Below are 16,281 nucleotides of genomic sequence, written 5' to 3'. Positions count from 1 at the left end.
GCCAGGGGATTGAACCCAGGCCCCTGAGCAGGTGCTTTAATCTGCTAAACTATTTGGTCAGCCCTTTTCATTCTGTTCTTGCAAACAAAATAAAAGATGGTCTGTTTCATTAACTAATGTAAATACTTGGCAATGTCGTTATTTCCTTCTTTAAAATAATACCTACACGTATTACATGCACATGTTCCCTCAGATCGCAAGGAACACCACGAAGCTCCCCTTGCCTTCCTCCTCCCTCCCACTCACTCTGTTACAACCAACTGGACCAGCTCTGGATTCAGTTTTTATGATGGTTACCACAAAATTCTCAGTAATATGTTTATACCTCTGTTCTCTTATTTGTCAACTTGGGGCATAATTAGTGGCTTCTGCCGCTTTGTGGGAAGTGGTCGCCTCCCTCTGCCTCCTCTCTTCTTCATGATTTCCACGTGGTCCCTCTCTGTGCAGGTGAGGATCTCATCGACCTAGTTCCCTCCACTCTGCCTCCCCATTTCCTCCGCCTGCTGACTTCTCCCACCCCTGATGTTCCTTTTGATACTTAGTTTAATATCAAATCAAAGATATTTCTATGTTCTGTCATAAGATTAATTCTAAATATAAAAAACAATATGTAGCTTTAAAATCCTATAAGGACAGAAGTGATTTACTGGAAAAAAAATAAGTAAAAGGGTAAATGATCCTGGTCCCCTCAGAAGAAAATGAAAAGCCAGCCTCAAAAGAATGATCTTTTCTTACTGTAATCCTCAAACTATATTTTCATTTATGTTGCTTCTTAATTGCATTAGAATTTTACCTGCTTATATTTTTCTGCGATTTATACTTGCTTTTAATTTTTAAACTAGTTGACAGCAGGAAGATATATCCTCACTTTATTATAAAGGTTGTCATTTTTGTTTGTTTGGTTTTTATTTTATTTTATTTTTTTGAGAAAGGGTCTCACTAAGTTGCTAAATCAGCTTAGATTGGGCTTAGCTTCCCATGGTGCTAGGATTATAGACATGGGCCACCACATCCGGCTAAAGAGTATCCAACTTCTTAAACACCTTATTTTTTAATTTTGAATCATTGTCTTCTAGGTATGTAATGCCATGTTAATTTCACCCTTAAGTTATTTGTAGTATTTCTTGGATCCCTCCTTTCTTGGATTCCTCTTTTATTTTAATGGTGAACATATACACGACCCTCAAAATAGATAGATACGGATTTTAGCTTTGTTTTGTCTGTAGGTTAATTCTAAAGCTCAAAACTTAATGACCAGTTTTGTGCTACTATGGTTATAGACATGCAGTATAATTTTTGAAGAACTACCTAGTAAGACCCCGAAAGCTTCCGTATTTGCCCCAACCCTTTATGAATAGTTTGATTGGTATGATGATTCTAGATGGAAAAGCACACTCTCTTGATACTGCAGTTGATTCTGCACCAACTTACTTTCTGGCATCCAAATTTCTGACCTAAAGACCAAACCCAAGTTAGTTCTTTTTTTTTTTTTTTTAATTTTTATTTATTTGTGTGTGTGTGTGTGTGTGTGTGTGTGTGTGTGTGTGTGTCCAGCTCAGCCCACCAGGGGGCAGGGCTGGCTGGCATGTGGTGCTGGGGGATTGAACCGTGGTCCCTGTGCTTTGCTAAGCTTGTTCTAAGTAGGTGCTTTAGACCACTGAGCCATCTCACCAGCCCCCCAAGTTAGTTCTTATATGTATTTGATATTCTATTTTTATACTTCAACCCTTAGAAGTGTTAAGAATATTCTGCTTCTGTTTCATTTTCTAAATATTACTGTGTTGTTTATGGATATTTTTGTATTATTTTTCCTCAGTCCTCCAGGAATCTTTCCAACCTGCAACTGCTGTTTTCTGTGATGTTTTCCCCTGATCTTCTCTATTCTTTCTTTAATTCCTGATGGAGAGATGGTGGAGCTCCTGAATTGATCCAACGTGTTTTCAACTTTTCCATTACATTTTTTCATCTTATGCTCTACACTCTGAAATACAAGGAGTGACTGGCACATATGGTAAATGTTTAAATTTTTTATTAAAAAACTTTTTACAATAGAGGACACATTGCCAACAAACAATAGAGTAAGAGTAAGAGTGCTCATGGGCCAGGGAGATGGCTCAGTGGATTAAGTGCTTCCCTGGCAAGCACAAGGGCCCGAGTTCAATCCCTGGTTCCACAAAAAAAAAAAAAAAAAAGAGTGAGAGAGAGAGTGTTCAAAGCAAGAGGAACATGTGAGAGGGATTAATGGCAATGTATTGTTTATCACTTTTCATTGATCAACAATTTATGGTCATTTCTGTCAAACAACGTTACAGTGCATCCTCATCTTTCTTCACCAGATCTGGTGCTGTTGAACTTCTGGGTCTTCCTCAAAGGCAAAAGGACCATGAAAGGTAAACATTTGAATTGATTCAAGACATGGAGGCAGCCATGATAGCAGGACTAAAGACCCTCATGAAAGAGGACTTGCAGAACTGCTCCAGGAATTGGCAAGAATATTGGGACAAACGTGTTCAAAGTAAGTTTTATTATGAGGGGGGTTAGTGTCCTTGATTACAATAATTTATAGCATTTTTCCATCAGACCTCAAACTATCATCTTCCACTGATGCATAAATTGCAAGAGTTCTGGCCATCCTTACTGGTTCACACTTTCAAGTATATATCTGTTGGCAGAGCATAAGAATTGCTAAGAACTCACGCCGCGGACTTTAGATTATAAGGGTGGAAAGCACACTGTCAGGAGCCTCCACTCCTCCACTCAGGTCCAGGACAAGGGAAACTGCACTCTGGAGGGCCAGCCCTCTGTCGAGGACCCATAGACCTCTCCAGATAGACTGGCAAGCACCCTTTAACAACAGGCCCATCTGTGCATGTAATGGTTTTGTGGTCTGCTGCTCTGTATCACAGCTGGAGGAATGGTGGGCGTGCCCCACAAATGACCCTTCAAATAGTTATCCTCATTTTCAACCTACTCTTGGAGACTGGCACCTGTCCTAATTAATCAAAGTTCTCCATGGAAACAGAACAAATTTAGTAGAAGGAGTTGGTTCACATGACTAAAGAGGCTGATGAGTCCCATTATCTACCTTCTGCAAGCTGAAGAGCTGGGAAAACTAATGATGATATTCCAGTCCAAGAGCAAAAGAAAACCAATGCTTTAGCTGGATCAGACAGATTGAAAATCAAAAGGTGAATTCCTACTCTTTCCAACTTTTATTTAATTCTTATTTTATCTTAACTACCTCTTTGAAGGCCTCTCCACAAATACAGTCATACTGGGGATAGCGAGTGAGCACCTCAACATGAGAATTTTGTTTTTGTTTATTTATTTATTTATTTATTTATTTATTTATTTTTTTTTCAAAGAACATGAGAATTTTGGAGTGAACACTTCAGTTCATGGCGGCATTGAACAAGCACCCATGGTTATGTAATTCATTAATCAATGCTTCGATTACTTTATAGGACATTAAGTAAATGTCTTAGAAAGCCACCCTGGAGGCTACAAGGAGAATGAAACTGTATTCCTTGTCCACATTCTTCTTATTCTTCCTCAAGGTGGGTATCACTGAGAGTAAGATTACATTAGCAGGGTCATCAAGTTCGCAGGTTTTACAGTGCCCCTTTGATGTGGACTTGTTCATTCATCACTGAACAAACATCTACATGTCCATCACCTTCAACCACACTCTATGCCCACTTTGGGACCTGACATCTATTTTCTTTCTCTGTCACTGTCTGCTGTGGTTTAGCTGCTTAAATGCTCCCCACTCCAATTCATATTTGGAAACCTAATCCCCAACACGGTGATGTTAGGAGCTGGGCCTTTGAGAGACGATTAGGTCCTGAGGATGGGGCTTTCAAGGATAGACTAGTGCCTTTACCAAAGAGACCGCTGCCTTCCCCCTGCAACATTCGTGGGCACAGCAAAAAGGTACCTCTAAGAGCCTGGAACTGGGCTCTTACCAACATGGAAACTGCTGGCACCTTGAGCTTAGACTTCCCAGCACCCAAAACTGTGAGAAATGAGTTTCTGATGTCTAATATTCACCCAGGTTAAGGTATTTTTGTTGAAGCATCCAGAGCAACACCCCCACCCCACCCACCCACGCAGTAACAACAGCCTGAGGGCTGGGACCGGCTTCAGGGGAAAGCAGAGGGCAGATTCAGGTTTACACCCTTAACTCTGGGCTCTGATTCTCTGCCCCAGACCTCCGCTCTGCGAGTGGAAGCCAAGGCAGCTGCACAGTGCAGCAAGGAAATAGCTGCACTCTGTTCTCTATCTGCGCCTCTCTCTCCCTCCCAGGGAAGAAGCATTTTCAGGAGGAGAATGTGGATATCCCTACGCCTCTGGCAAAATACCATTAAAATGGACTCTATATTTTTAATTCAGACTCTTGTTCCAAACATTGTATGTTCCAGCTAATAAAATCATATAAAAGTAAGGACTATATAGTTTTGAACTATAAATGTGTCCCTTGCAACTTGAGTGCCTCCTGGATGACCAATTATGGTACTTGAAGAGACCAGAGCCCCAGCGGAATGTTCCTGGTTCCTTGAGTGGCTTCTCAAGCCTTTATAGGAATAAGGAGTGGGGCTCTCCTGAGTGGACCCAGGTCACATCCAGTACTCTCCTGACCTTCTGAAATATCACAGCACTTTATTGATTCACTGTCAAAGAATCCCCAAGTGCTCACATCTCTCTAAATCCTTTGGTTTTCAAAAATATCCTCAACACATTTACAACTTATGAAGTGTTCTCACATGCCATTTTTTAGTTTTCACAATTGTTTTATGAGACAACAGGGACTCGGTCATCCATTCAGCCAGTTCCAGTGGATGGCTAGACACCATGACAGCACAGAGAAGATAAGTACAGGCTGCCCACTTTTGAGGAGTTCACAGACCTCTGGGGACAGAGGTGGTGTGGAGGCCATTGCCATGGGGTGTTGTAGGGGCTCTGGGAGGGAAGGACATAGAAGAAGCCAGTTCCAGCCCAGAAGGACCAGGAGATCTCCTGGGGTGTGATTGGAGATAGAAAGCAAAGTCCAGGAAGGAAAAGGGAAGAAGAAAGTGAGCAAAAGACGCAGGGCACAAGATTCAGGTAAGTCTATGCCAAGACCTGTTACAGACATTGGATTTCAGCCCTAATGGAAATAAATAGGCAATCACCAAGTTTTAAGCAAGAAACACACATGAGCAAGGTTTGCAGTTAAGAAAGAGTGGTTAGGCCATGCTGTACTGAGGGGCTGGGGAGATGGCTCAGTAGAATAAGTGCTTGCCTGGCAAGTGCAAGGGTCTGAGTTCAATTTCCGGTTCCACTAAAAAAAAGAACTGAGCTAACCAACAAGTCCCCGTATATGTTGCAGTTGATTCTAAAATGCTGGACTGAGATGATAGACTGAGAAAGTGAGACAGGATGGTAGGCGAAAGAAAAGACGGGGTTCCAATTGGGGCAGCAGCATGAGGAGAGGGAGGAGGAATAGGTTCAAGAGATGCTGAAGGGAGCTCTATAGGACTTGTGATCAAATGAATGGGACAGTATAGGAGGAGCCAGGGAATGTTCCCTGGTTTCTGTGTGGGTCCAGGAATAGATGGTGGTGCCTTTCACTTCAGTGGGGCCAGATGGGAAGAAGGATGAACAGATGACTGATTGGGCATGTTGGATTGAGGTGCCTGAAAACCCAGAGCAGAAATGTTCAGAGGAGTTTTGGTTCAAGGTTCAAGAACTCAGTGGAGAAATCTAGCTTGGAAATAAGAGTTTGGAACTCATTGCCTTTTGGGCAGTAGTTGTTAAGTATGTGCGTTCATCCAGCAGGGAGGTGCCAAAGCCTAAGGTCATAATAGTGACCTAGGATTTCTCAGCTGGGACAGAGCAGACCTGGACTGAAGCCAGGTCTTCTGGCTCTTTATCTTCAGGGCACTACCCTTGAGCAGCAGCCCCCTGCACATGTTGCTATCAGAGGCTGAGAGAAGTTCAAATAAACTATGACAGAAACACCTTTGCAAACCCTGTTGCCAGCATGTTCACTTCTCCTCGTATACCTACAGCTGTACTCTAGGGCCTCTCGACACCTGCCTCTTGCCCTAGACGGTTCATACCAAGGCCCTTCCCACCCACCCCTCTCCATTGCCTGAGCTTCTGTCAGTTTCATCCTGTCTCCATTCTAAAATTGAAGTTGTCTGCTAAGACATGTGAGAAAGCAATTTCTGCTAAGATGAGTAATAAAGGATAATGAGAAATCCATCCCATGGCACCCACTCCTTTTAACTAGAATTCCTGGAGATGTCTAAATAGCATTGTTATAAGCAAAGACTTCAAGCAGTTTGACAGACTGCTTAGGAAAACATATCGTATAAGCAGGGAAAGAACTGAGAGTAAAAGTTGGTGCCGGATCACCAGGGGAATATTTCATTTCATCACAGGAAGGGATTTGGATTTGAGTTCATTCAATGTGGTAAGGCAGGAGCTACAGGACCACAAGCCCTTCCTTTTCAAGATAGTTGACATTCAAGTTCAGCACCTGGCAGAATAGTAAGTATGTGGCATGCACACACACACACACACACACACACACACACACACACCCCACAGTCATCCCTTGCCTCCTGGTCTGTGATGTAACAGGATCAGAGACAGGTGGCTCTCACATCAAGGCTACAAGTCCTGAGGTGCTAGGAGTGATGTCGTAGGCAGAACTAGTGTCAGCCAGGCTAGAAACCCACTCAGAAACACTGCCTTACTAAGTGATGAGTTGGAAGATTCTTTGGGTGAGGAGAGAGACAAATATAATTTGCTATATTCAATTCACTGAAAATGGAGAGGGGGACCAATAAGCAAAGGTCATTTAAAGGAAGCACAAACTGGAAAAATGAAGGAACACTTATAAAACAGCCTGTCTTGCTGTCTGGTTGCAGCTTTGCCAGACAAACCCACAGTGACTCCAAGGTCATGGAAAGAAGTCCCTGGAGATGGAGTTCGGGGAGGAGTAGCGGTGTCCAGCAGATGAAGCCCAGGGAACAGTTTATCTCAGGGTCTTAAGACTCTGCAGCAGGTCCAAGGATGCTTCCTGGGCAGTAATCAGAAGGCCCTGTTCTCTGCTGTTACTGAGGGGCCACAGGTGGTGGCCTGCGACCAGCCTGTCCTCCAGCTGCAGACAGGAAATGCTAGAGCATTGGGAATTGAGGGTAGTGGAGTTCATCAAACCCCATGCTCTCTGACTGGAACGGAAACATAAGGGTGTCCAGGCTCGCTCTTACCAGTCGGTGTCTGAATTCCCTCTACAACATTCTTGCCAAGTAGGCAGCAAGCCAGAGACTGAATAGCCCTTATGACCGGAAGCGCTTTTCCCCCAAGGAAGCATTTTCACCTTTGGACAATTCCTTTCTTCCTTCAACTGCCTGGTGGGAGATGATCTTTTGCAATCATGTGGAATGTTTTCTCTGCTTGTGCCATTTGTTTGAGCACCTAGATCTGAATGGATGCTTGTCAGCCCAGGCACCTTGTGCCTGCAAACTGCAGTGACAGGGCATCTTGAGCAGCAGGTTACAAAGCAGGTAGGGGCCTGCCCTCTTCACCTCTGAATCCTCAGGAGCTGCTCTGTGGCTGACGTCAGAGAAGCTCAATAAATATTTTCTAAAAAGTGAATGAGTGAACAAACCTAAGAGTTTAGCCTTTACTCCATCATGCAAAATAAAAGGTGTGAGTGTAGGGACTGCCAGAGGATTCATGAAATTTAAGTGTGGGTTTAAAAGACATGCAGGAGGGCTGGCCAGATAGCTCAGTGGACTAAAGCCCCTGCTTAGGTAGGTGCAGGGACCAGAGTTCAATCCCTGGCATGCTGTGCCGGGCCCCACCCCCAGGGCGTGCTGAGACCATGAGTGAGACTGGGCATGGTGGTCCGTGCCTGTAATCCCAGCACTTGGCAAGCTGAAAACAGGAGAATCACTATGAGTCCAGACTACATAGTGAGACCCTGTGCTAAATATACATAAATAAATAAATAAAATAAAAATTAAAAAATTAAAGGTAAACAGGACCCTTTTAGCAATGTCATTCCAACCACTCCTGTACCTCAGAGCATTCAGGTCTTCTAGGTACCAAATTTTGTGCTGGGCTTTTGCAATAGGTCTATGCTTGAAGAGATACGTGAGCTCTTTTATAATATTGAAAGTTTCCCTGAGATCCTCTGCTTAGAAAGTTGTTTTAAGGGCCAGAGAGATGGCTCAGTAGAATAAGTGCTTGCCTGGCAAATGCAAGCGCCCGAGTTCAACACCCGGTTCTGAAAAAAAAAAAAAAAAGGAAGAAGAAGAAAATTATTTTAGTTTATTGTACAGCTCCCAAGTTAGGACAATATGAAGTAGGCATTGAAGACTAACCATATTCTATCCCTGGGCCACCAATATGTGCTGCATGAGCAAATGGCAGAGAATAAGGTTTTGAAGTGACTATTAAAAGCAGCTATTAGAACAAAGAGTAAAGGGGGAAACTTTCAGCAGAACGAAGGAGTCAGAGATGTTTCTGTCTCTAATAACTTAGGGAGGCAAATGTCTGTACTATGGAGGAGATCGGGCGTGCTCAGGGTGGTATGGCCATAGACTGTACTACTGAAAGAAGTTATAAGTTATACAATTCACAATTACAGTCAGAAATTTCAACCCTTGCCTTGCAATATTGGATAAAGCAGAAATAAAATCAGTAAAGATATTAATGACCTAAGTGATACCGCAAACCAACTTGATTTAATTGTCATTCATAGAATGATCCAGCAAAAAGGGGAAACAAAAACTGCACACTCTTTTCAAGTGTGTACAGAACATTTCAAGAGTAGAGCGTATTCTGGAGCATAAAACGAGTTTCAATATACTTAAAAGAATGGAAGTTATATAAAGTATGTTCTTCACCAAAATAGAACTAACCAGAAAATCAGTAATAGAAAAAAAATCTGGAAAATTCCCCAAGTACCTGGAAGCTAAATTTCATGCTTATGAACAACCCATCAGTCAAAAACTAAAATCACAAAAGAAATTAGAATATATTTAAAATTAACAAAACCTTAAATACCACATATATTTAAGTATAAATATGCAAAAATCTATATTGATATAAATAACTGAATAAATGTAGAAAAATACAAAAATTTCTTGCATGGAATAATCCCAAGTAACTTGGTAGCTACTCTCCCCTCAAGGGGTGACCGCTTCATCAGGGGCAGGCTGCACTGAGCGAGCGACTTCTGCCCAAAGGGCACAGCATTTGAGGAACTTTCCATGCAGAAACATGGCGAGCGCTCCACTCCATGGTCAGGATTCTCTTCAACAGTGGCAAGTCACATCGGCAGTGTGTGCTCTTGACAGACTTCCATGACAATGGCACTCAGCTGTGTAAATGCCTGCCTGCAAGCGCAACGTCCTGAGTTCAACCCCTGGTACCAGAAAAAGAAAAAAAAAAAAGCAATCGTCAGATTATGATGAAAATGGCACTTTATCTCTGTGCCTTCCCGCCCTAAATCCCATAATTCGAGACAAATTAGGAAAAAAATACTAGGCAAATCCCACCTGAGACACATTCTACAAAATAATTGATCAGTGCTCCTCAAATTGTCACTAGCATCATAAAAAAGTCTGAAAAATTATTCCAGCTAGGAAAAACCTAGAAAGCCATGACAACTAAACATAGGCTTGATATGATCCTAGAACAGAAAAGGGGACATGAAGTAAAAACCAAGGACACTGTATAGCTTCTTTAGTCAACAATTTTCTAATTAATGGGACAAAAAGAAAGACAATGTTGAAAACACAATGAAACAAAAAACTGATTTACTGAGATGATCAGTGAAATTTAAAAAACTGTAGTCAGACTAAGGATGAAAAGAAAAATGACAAAATCTACAATAAGTATATGACAGTGGTATCACTACAGATTCTACAGATCTTAACAAATAAAAAGGGATATTAGAAACAATATTCTGCCAATAAATTTGACAACTTAAATGAAGTGGACAAATATTCCAAAAGACCTAATATCACAGTTCACTCAAAAACACAACCACTGTATTTATTAAGTAAGTTGAATTTGTTCTTAAGAGTTTTTACACAAAGGAAATTCCAAGAAGAGATAGCTTCCCTGGGAATTCCAACAAACATTTAAGAATGAAATAAAATCAGGGGCTGGCAAGATAGCTGCTTAAGCACCTGACTGGCAAGCACAACATCCTGAGTTCAGTCTCCAGTACCAAAAATAAATAAAATAAAATCAAGGTGGCACAAACTTTTCCAGAAAATTAAAGAGGAGGAAGATCTTCCTAAATTATTCTATGAGGACAGCTGTATTCTGATACAAAAATCTAAAAACAGCTTTCAAGAAAAATACTAACCAATAATTTTCATGTATACAAGAATTCTTTAAAATATTTAGTGAGTCAAACCCAGCAACATATAAGAAAAATATTCTACGATAGCCAAGTGGAGCTTATCTGAGGAGTAGGGGGTGATTTTCAATTGTAACCAATATAATATTCCATATTAACAGACAGCAAAGAAGAAAAAGTAGAGCACAGAGTAGGTCCAGCTAGGACTGCGGCACCTTTAAGTGCTGTCAGGCAGCTCCCATAGTGAAAGGCAGCCTGCTGGGAAAGAGAAGAAAGGAGGTGCTTGAGAAGCAGGGAATCAGACTGCTCTCAGAGGACTCTCAGTTGCTTTTTGTCTTGAGTGATAAAAATGCCCCAAAGCCTTTCAGTACAGCCATGTGCATCATCATGCTGTGTTGATGACAAGCTGCATACGCGACAGTAGTCACATAAGGATCTGTTGCCTACTAACATCATATTCGCCTTAGTGTGTGTAAGGATGTCCGGTGCTCTTTGAGGAGCAATGAAGCCTTCTGATGCGTTTCTGAGAATGTGTGCCCATGATTAGGGGGGAGATGGTTCTGTATTCTTTTTTCCACCGGAAGCTGTTTTGAAGCGATTTGTTGCCCAGCTCTCCAATGAGATTTGATTCTATTAAACACTCAGGAGCTGGTTCACACCTGTTATTTTTAGGATTCTTATTTCAGATTCCCACAGGTATTTAGTGCAGCCAGTTTTGAATGGAAAATCCACTGTAATTGCTTTTGCTTCAAATAGCAATGTGGCTGTGTTTTCTAGTCAAAGAGGAAACCACTAACTAATGACAGCTGAGCTGGGCTTCCAGAAGGAAGGCAAAAGGAGGTGGCTCCTGCTATCTCAGGACAGTGTCATGAAGATTTAGGCTGAAAACAAAACCAATCCTGCAAGTAACATAGCTTCTCCTTTGGAAATTCTTTCCGGTGTCTCATCTACATTCCTCAAGTCTTCCACCTTTCTCTCAGGTCAGCCTCTAATTATTAGTGTTTCGTATGCATAGGAGCTATTATTAAGGTGCCATTTAAAATTTTCTAGGCAGGCTGACCTGTTTTCTCACCCTGTCTCTTCCTTTTGGCTTTACTGATTGTGATCCAGGTTGTTCCTGTTTCCACTGCCCTCCTTCCAACTCAGGTGCCACCTTAAGAGGATTGTAGACAGATCTCTTTCCACTTCCTAAATACTCCTTCTCTTCCCTTTTGCATGTCTCTCTGCTGTCCTCAACTCTTACTTGCATTTCATAAATAAACACACTGATGAAGCCTCCCGTCTTCACCCAGGCATTTAGTAAGGGCCGACCCTGGCTCTTCTTCTATTCCCTTCCTTCTTGTGTACAAAATAGTCTCCAAGTCTTGCAATCATTTTGTCAGCCACTTGCCAACTTCGTAGGTCTCCCACGAAACTACTTCTGTGTTTCCTGCAGTCCAATCAGACTCACTAAAGGTTAGATTTCATGCCAAAAACTGGCACACAGTGTCCTGCTTTCACTGTCCAGACTTTCCTAAACAGTCCTCCATGTCTCAGCTTGTGAAAGTCCTACCTGTTCTCTTTTTCTTTCAAAGCCTAGCTTGATGGAATTCGCTTTGCGATTCTCCCTAGTCAGAAAGAATTGCTCTGGGCATCCTAGTTCATGCTGTATATTTTGTTTATGGAGCTTTTTATGGTCCAGTGTGTAGTTCTTGAATGTGGGCCTGTCCTCATTCGAAAGCAAGTTGCCGGATGAGCAAAGCCAGCCCTAGCTCCTCAGAGTAAGCCTCAGGTCTCTAACTCAGTGCAGAGTATGCCTTTCATCTTAATCTCTGAATACTTGTTAAAAGAGTTTGGAAAACTATGTGCCTGCAGCCAAGCCCTGGGCTCACAAGCTTCCTCTGGTCATATGACTGATGGTCTCAGAAGATCACTGAGGTTGAATGACTCAGCAAAAACTGCAAATGTCAGGAAACTGGATCTTCAAAACCCTGATGGAAAACACATGTGCCTGGAGCCCCAGCACTGGCTCTGGAAGGTTTTCTAGGCACATATTAAGGGTGTGTCACAGTGCCCAGGAAAGTCTGTGACCCTCAGCCACCCCTGGCATCTGTCCCCAGTGAGGACACCTGCAAGTCCTGCAGAGACCTATGTATGCAGACCCAGTGGTGCCTCTCTCACCCAAGAATTTCTTTTGCCAGGATTTTCCCCAATAATCAAAACTTGCCCTCTAGGCACCTAAATCTTTAAAAGTACAATCTTACTTTTGTGTAATGGTTTAGGAAAGGAATAACGCCATTGCATAGTTAGTAAGCCATCCACATGCTCTCCAACCTCTTCTTGGCAGAGTTGGGCTAACAGCATGTGTACTACTTGTTGTTTTCCTGCAGGATTGCCCATCTTGCCACCGAAGAGGTAAGCCATTTTGTTTCAACACTAATGACACTAATAACAACATTTTCTATATACCTGGTATACCCAGAAGCACTCTACATTATTTATTTTTGCTTCACAATATTTCTGAGAGGTAGGTGTTACTTTCCCAGTTTCCACATGAAAAAACTGATGATCAGCGAGATTAAGTAACTTGCCGGACCAAGATCAATAATGGAGATTAAGTTCTAACCAGGTCCTCGGCCCCCAAGGCCCACATCAGGGCTCCAGCCCTACACTCTGTTCCCTCTCTGGGTACAACAGGTTCACCTGAGACACAATAACAGCTGGTCCCAGAACTTTCCCAGGATTAGCACTCTGAGACCCCTCAGTCCAGAGAGCCAGGGACAACTGATCACCCTACTTTGACTACTAGAGGACACTCTGCAGAGGACATTCTGCCAGAGTCCTTGGCTTTTATGGTCCTGTGGTCCTCTCCTGTTGTCTGTCCCTGGCTGCCAAGGCCAGGAAGCAGCCCACCAGCTGAGCAGCTCAAACCACCAAATCCTGACCTTGCTCTGTGGGACCTGCAGGGGCCCCAGGGCTCCCCGTACACTTAATAATGCAACCTCCCTTTAAGCCATTTTGTTGCATGAAAGTATTACAGAAAGAAATGCTTTGAAGAGATAACAGGGCAGCTTCTGCAGCAAAGAACTGCTCGTTTTCATAGAATCTGTTGTAAGCGGACACCTGAGTTCCTTCCATCACGTGTTTACTCCAGTGTGGTTTTCGCGCTTCCTCAAAGCTAGTGCCACAGGCAGGGACCAGGTACTCCTACTACTCCTTCCTTGATTTGCCTGGACTTTGAACTGAAGAAAAATTTTGGGCCCTGTGATCTGCCTTTTGCTCCAAGAGCTTTTCTGCAAATGAGTGGCTTGGGGAGAAACTAAGGTTAATGACAGTCTGCCCCCTCGGGGTGGAGCTGTCTGCCCTGCAGGAGGATGCTGCTTCCGCATAACATGAAATGCCCCTTTGAAAGTTCAAGAGTCACGGCCACATGGCTGCACTGATAAAGGTTCTACAATCTGAGGTACAGGATCTCAGGACAAATCCTGAGGGCATTTCACTGACCTTCTCAGACCAAAAAGCTACAACTCTTGTTGCATAGGTCCTGCTTTACCATCTAGTAGAAAAGTATGAAGTCGAAATATAAGAAATAAAGCCATGCTGTTAAGTTGAGCTGTGGGGGACTCAGGTCAATAATTTCTGACATTGCCAGTTAAACAGAAGACCCAACGCTATTATGGGCTACTGGACTCTTTTAGAATATTTTGCTGAGTTTACACACCTATAATATTCAATAACGGAACTTAGAAAAAATGGGGTATACAGATGAATGTCCATTTTGTATCTGTGTATTCAAAGAGGTTGGGATAGATATATAGTTGCATTCTCTTAATGAATAGAATGATTTGTTCTAATGATGTTTGTAAATAGGATCACAAGTCCGCATCTTGTACAGCAATTAACCACTAAGAAGAATATATGCAGTGTATTATTTGTTGAAACTGTACTTCTGATTTGATTTGAAACTGTCTCATTGCTATCTGTTTATCAATAAAACTTTGAAAAAAAAAAAAAAGAAAGAAAGTTCAAGAATAACTCCCAAGCAAAACAAGCTGAGGACCTCTCTGCCTTGCTCCTTGCATCTGCACAAGCCTGGACATTTTCTTGGCAAGAAGACTCAACATTTTAGGGAATGTGGAGCAGCAGAGGAAAGCTGACCGGCCTGAGGGCGAGGCCAGCACTGCTCGTCTCCTGGTCACCCTCAGTTTGTTTTGGACTCCACAAGCCCGCCCATCCCACCACATCCCCAAGGCTTGCCAGGTTCTGAGTGAGGCAGTGGGTGTTTGCTGGGGCAGTGGACTTACTCCTGAGTGAGCTAAACGACTCTTTTAGGAATAAGAAACCAGAAACTGGAAGGCTATCAGAGAAGGTCATTAAATTGTTTTCCCAAATTAAACAAACAATTAAAAATATTCAGTGGAGAGAAAACATTCTCTCAGGCTTTCACAGACAGCAAATTGGCCAAGCAATAGCCGTGACTCATCCACATGGCTGACACTGACAAAGGATATACAACCTGAGGTACAGGGTCTCAGGATAAATCCTGAGGGGATTTGACTGACCTTATCAGATCCAAAAGCTACAATTCTTGTTACATAGGTCTTGCTTTACCTTGGTCTTAACCATCCAGCAGAAAAGTATAAAAACAAAATATAAGAAGTAAAGCCATGTTGTTATGTTGAGCTGTGGGTGACTCAGGTCAACAACTTCTGACATTGGCAGTCAAGCGGAAGACTCAATACTATTGTGGACTACTGGACTATTTTGGAATATTTTGCTGAGTTCACACACCTATAATATTTAAATGATGGAACTAAACAAAAAAAAAAGGGGGATACAGATGAATGACCATTTTGTATCTGTGTATTCAAAATGATTAGGATAGATACATAGCTACATTCTCTTAATTCAGTGAACAGAGGGATTAGTTCTAATAGTGTTTGTAAATAGGATATCATGTCTGCATCTTGTGCAACAAATAACCACTAGGAAGACAGTAAAAAAAGAGAGAGAGAGAGAATTGTGCACCAAGCCTAAGTCTGTTTCTTCACTTCCTATAATAAAGCTAGCACCTGTTTTGATGAGATATAAAAAAAATAAAATAATTATTTTATGTCTTACATTTATTCATTTCAGCACAGAATATTCTATGCAGTGATTATTTTTTTTTTTTACTTAGGGCGTCAGACTAAGGCAGATCCATCTACCATAAATGTAAGATATTTTCATCCCTTGTTTTCCTCTAGCAGAACAAATTGCATACAGATGTGCAAGCCTTACATATGAATTAGCTCTAAAGGAGCTTTCCTGAAGCCTCCTTCTGCATTAGAATGGGCACTGCTGATTGGTGTCCAGAATTGGTCAGTGTGGCTAAAATTGAGACACAGGTCATGCTTCCACTACAGTAAATACTTACAGCGGTGACAATGAGGCCTGTAACATTTTGGAAAAAAAAGAAAAGAAAGAAAGAAAAAATAATAAATAAAATAAAAATATTCAGCGGAGAATTATAAAGGCATGTTTAAAGGGCGCTGGGCTCACATTTCTGTTCATTTATTTTCATTTGCTTCACAAACTATTTAGAAGAGTGATGCAAGTAGAGACTGTCCTGGTAAGTGAAATAAATCAGACCCACGTATGCAAACATTGTGTTGTACTACTAGGGAGAGAACCTGAAAGAGAAAATAAAATCTGAAAGGTACAATACATACTGTGAAAGGGAAAGAATCCGTTCAATAGAAAGTAAAAACTGGGATGAAGAAAAGGAGGAAAGAAAGAAGGAGAAAAGAGGTATTGCTGTATATGTGCAGGAGAGTTTGGGTAATTGTACAGCTGATTTCTGCTGGTCTATTGAAAGGAACACTTAATGCTTAAAAATTATATTATTCCTATTTTTTGTTCTTTAATTTCTTATAACTTTCTTTTTGTTGTTC

The 16,281-nt window shown here is 41.9% G+C and overlaps 1 non-coding gene across 1 annotated transcript; it reads left to right on the top strand.

The window, feature by feature from the left end:
• The first annotated feature begins 15,659 nt into the window (after positions 1-15,659).
• On the top strand, positions 15,660-15,792 carry LOC111817935. The gene has a single exon (XR_002822026.1). It is a non-coding gene; the product is annotated as a small nucleolar RNA SNORA1 (small nucleolar RNA).
• The last annotated feature ends 489 nt before the right edge of the window (positions 15,793-16,281 follow it).

Source organism: Octodon degus, unplaced genomic scaffold, assembly GCF_000260255.1.
Source record: "Octodon degus isolate 3935 unplaced genomic scaffold, OctDeg1.0 scaffold00074, whole genome shotgun sequence".
NCBI classification, from domain to species: domain Eukaryota; kingdom Metazoa; phylum Chordata; class Mammalia; order Rodentia; family Octodontidae; genus Octodon; species Octodon degus.
The sequence above is the reverse complement of the archived record's forward strand: the minus strand, read 5'-3'. Positions and strand labels throughout refer to the sequence as shown.